Source organism: Gekko japonicus, unplaced genomic scaffold, assembly GCF_001447785.1.
Source record: "Gekko japonicus isolate JY-2015 unplaced genomic scaffold, Gekko_japonicus_V1.1 scaffold1414, whole genome shotgun sequence".
Classification (NCBI taxonomy): domain Eukaryota; kingdom Metazoa; phylum Chordata; class Lepidosauria; order Squamata; family Gekkonidae; genus Gekko; species Gekko japonicus.
The window spans coordinates 186,850-191,525 of NW_015167580.1; positions in this window are offsets into that span (position 1 = coordinate 186,850).

Here is a 4,676-nt window from a genome sequence, read left to right on the forward strand (position 1 = left end):
AGGAGAGCTTACCTGCTCCTGCTGGTTTCTCCGGCTGCTGAGTTTGGAGCTCCCCCGCCCCCCCCCCACGAGTTTTGCGGGTCTTCTTTCTTGTCATGTATAATTCACAAAATTACCTTTCCCTCCTCTTCAGGGTCCTCGCCCCCCTTCACCCTAACTCAGCCACCTTTGCAGTCAGCCTCCCAGGGAGTCACGGCTCGACTCTCTTGCACAGTAACTAGCACATTTGGATCTTTTGGCTGGTATCAGCAAAAAGAGGGCAAGAGCCCCAAATTCATCCTCTGGTATACAGTCAGCTCTGGTGAGACCAGTTTTGGATCTGAGGTCTCCGGTAATTTCTCTGCTTCCACGGATAACTCTAGAAAAGTCGCTTACTTAACCTTCACCAATGTGCTGGAAAAGGATGAGGCTACCTACTATTGTTCAGCATATAGCAGTAGCTACGGGTGAGCCACAGTGATAAACTCTCAGGAGGATGTGAGACAAAAACATCTGCTAACGAAAGGAAGGAAGGTCTATAGGGTTCTAGCATAGAGCATGAAACTCCCAAAAGGGATATTCTGAAGGCCAAGGCACTGAAGAGAGAATGGCTGGGCAAAAAGAGGGCTCTTCACCTTTGGAATACTGATTTTGGTCCAAAGTGTGTACGAGGGTAAAGATGTGTGTGTGGTGGAGGTGTTCTGCAGAAAAAGGCATGTGGCAGGAAACACATTCTCACCTTGGGGAACAAATGTCTCAGGGGCCAAAAGACATGCTGTGTTATTTGGCAAGTTGTACCTGAGTTTCTACAGCCCAGTTCATACTCCCTGAAGTCACACAGCAGAGCAGGGAAAGGTGAAAATCCGTACAAAGAGCAATGGGGGGGACCTGGTGAGCTTTCCCATCCTGCTTTCAAACAGAGTTGAGCTCTTCTCATAGTTTTGGCAGTGATGAAGGGAGAATCCATAAGGATGGTCCCCTTTAGCCATTCAGCAGAGCCTCCTGTGAGCTAGACTAAAGCAGATTTTGCTTTTAATCTGGTTGTAAGGGGAAAGCCCAGGGGAAACCATGAGTTGTGCGCTTGGAATGAAGAAAAGGTATTCTGGCTGTTCCCCTTTAATGAAGAGGCCTCCTGTTTCTAATGTGGGGAGAAATCTCTGTGTGGAGGCAGCAGACAAACCGCTTCTGAAAGTGTTCTCTGACTCAGTTGCCCACCAGAGTTTAGTGCCCTGAGCCGCATCATCTTCATTTGAGGTACGTTTGAACCCAACTGTGTTCCTCTTCAAAATCCTCTTCAGGAAAATCTTAGCACCCCCAATGCCATGTCTTTAATGCTGTATTCTATCTTATACTCCCCACCCCCTCCTCAATCAGGTGCAAGTTGGAACAGTCAGTCACTCAGCTGATCAGAGGACCCTGGGCTTGGTTCTGAGTGGGGCTGAAGACTGGATGCAACAGGCAGACGGATTGGAGCACTGACCACAGTGCTATTAAGGTCAGCATTCATGTCCAATGGAATTCTTGATATGACAAGAATGGAGTTGAGCAGGCTCCAGAGGGTGGTGGAGGACAGGAGGGCCGGGAGTGATGTGGTCTATGTTGCGAAGAGTCGGACTCAACTGTGCGACTGATCAACAACAAAACCACTAGAGGGAACCATTGGTCCAGTTTCTCTACAGGTGACGGAATTAGATTTATACAACTCGTCTTGCACCCCATTCAAAGCTGATAAGTGAGAAGTTCACCATCTATCTCAGCTTTATTTCTCTCTTTCTTTACGGAGCTCAGGAAAGCAACAGTGGCTCTCACCTCCTCTATTTTATCCTTACTGCAAAGCCTGTGAGCAAGAGAGGGAGACTGGACGGCTCAAGATCACGTAATAAACTTCTCCATCCTAGACCGGCATTCTGACCCAATCAGTTTTCACAGTCGTTATGATCTCTCAGGTCTGGGGAGAAATGTCTTTTTTCCCCTTCCTCCATGATATTCAAACAGATTTTGGCCTGTCTGTTTCTGTTATATATGCATGTGTGCCTACACATACTTTGATTTAAATAAGGCTCTCCTAGACTCTATTTCCAATCAAGAATGTTCGAAAGTGATATGCTTCAGATCCAAAAAGTATTCTTATAATGTGTGAAAATAACCTTGCTATGTATCCCCCTTCATCCTTTACCATGGTGAATTATACTCTCGCTGCCTCGTTTTCATCCTGGACAAAGCTAGGACTATTTGTGAATACTTTAAAAATCTCCTTCATGCAAATTTGTCTCCACAGTTTGCTAGGCAGGCGCATATTCCCAGTGGAGACACATCATTTTAAATGATGCAGTTACCACAGAACCCATTTCTCTACCTATATCTCTTTGAAGCATAGATTCTGAAACACCCTGCCCTGTGTCCGAACTGTGATGGGAGAAAGGACAGCCAGGAAAATTTTAAAATTATGAAACAAACACACACTATTGATTCCTTCCTACTCACCTGCTTCTGCATGGATGATCCCCTCCCTTCAGCTCTGCTGTAATTTTCTTGATCAGGACAAGCACTACCAACAGATTATGCTTTAAGCTGAATCTGCACAACATTCTCATTTGTTCAGAACTGTTAGTTTGGAAAATCTGTGTCAAAACTAGCTGTCCTGCAGTTGAAACCACTGGCTTTTTCACCCTAAGTCCCTTTGATATTCTTTGGGACTTCCAACTGCAAACAGATGAACACCTGGAGCATAACACCCCTGATATTACAGTTGTAGGGGAAAAAATGAGGAATAGTCTTTGAATAATTGACACTGAAGTTCAAGGAGACAGCAGAATATAAAAGAAAGAACAGGAGAAGACACCAAATACCACAACCTATGGATAGAGTTAAAGCACCTTTGGGAGAAGAAGGTTACCATCATGCCAGTTGTCATTGGAGCTCGTGGAGTAGTGCCTGGAAGTCTCAAGAAACATCTGGACATTTTGGCCATTGAGCAAATAACACCAGCTCAGCTCCAGAAAATAGTGTTGTTTGGAACAGGAAGAATCCTGCAAAGATACATCTGCAATTCCCAAGAACTTGGCTAGATCTCAATTGTAGAACATGGTCTACCAGTCAAATATCTGATTGTGACAATTCATACTAATAATTATGATCTTAATGACTCCGAATGTATCTTCAGTGGGAAAAAACTGTTGACTGATGATCTTCTGATAGCTGTCTCACTATCTTTATCAAGGCCCACTGTAGCCCAGAGGTGATGCCTTTACCCTAGGGTAGCCCCAACAGCAGGCTTTCAAAAGTTGTGCTCTTCAGCCCTATAATGCCCAAAGTGCTCTGGGTTCTTGGTGTCTCAAGGTTTCCCTAGGAACCAAGACTGTTGCTTAAGGTCAGCTTCAGAATCCCTTTCCCAAAATTGCCCACACTGTTAAGGTAAGAAGTAGCAATTGCAAGAGGGCCTTTTCTTTGGTGGCATCACAAATCCGGAACTCGTTTCCCAGGAAAAAATCAGCATCCTTTAGATGCTGGGTGAAGCCTCTCCAGCTTGTCTGTCCTTTACGTTATGCTTAAACGAATGCCCATAGTTTATTTATTTATTATTTTCAATTTGTATCCCGCCTTGCCAGAGAACCGGCTCAAGGCGGCGAGTTTCCTTTCTTATATGCCCAGCTTATTGCTTGATCTATCTTAATGTTTTATTGTTAGATTGCTGGATTTGTTTATTCCTGTGGATTGGTTTAGATTGTTTGTTGGCGGTTTTGAGTATTCTTTGCAGAAGAAAGATGGCATAACAAAAACACAAATAAGTAAAATAGTATTTTTCGGACCACTGGTAGTGTTGCTTATTTCCTTTTCTTATAAAACCTTTCACACTAATTTTGAACACTCTCATTTGTCCAAAGGCCTTGTATGTGACTTTTTTAATCATTAAAATACTCACTGACATTCCATAGTGTCTCAATACCTGAGCATTGATGGGACTCATTTCAGTGAATATAACCCAGTACACTCACAGCTAATAGCTACAATGGTTTCAGATATCATTATTACAGATTTTGTCTCTTTTATCTTGGAATAAATTGGCAAAACCATCATGTTTCTGCAATCCTACTTGATTTACGTATTTGCAAAGCAATGGCAGAAACATAGCAGTACTTCAGATTTCTCTACATATCATGTTTCTACAGCTATAAGTGCACTAAAAGATTGTTCACTTTGGTCCCCATATAGACGTGGAAATATTTCACAACATTCTTTAGCCTGTAGCATCTGACCAATGAGGAACAAGTGTATTTGCATAAAAGGTGTATTCCAGAACTCTGAACAGTTCAAAGGGAGGATGGAAAAGCAACCACAAGGGATCTCTTGGCCTAGGGAACCGGATATTTCATTATGGGGTGGATTTTGCTTCTTCTCACACTTTTCACTTACTGTTCAGGTGAAGAACATTTCTTAATGTTTACCTCATGCTTCCATCATTCACTTTGTGTGCCTTTCTGATCCTGTCTTGTGATTTTTTAAAACTTTTGATTTAAAAAACAATGGATGTTTGATTCACAAAATTACCTCCCTTTCCTTTCCAGGGTCCTTCTCCCAGTTCACCCTGACTCAGCCACCTTCGCAGTCAGCCTCTTCAGGAGACATGGCTAAACTCTCTTGCACAATTAGTGGCCTCACGTTTGGAGGTTTCAGCTGGTATCTGAAGAAAGAGGGAA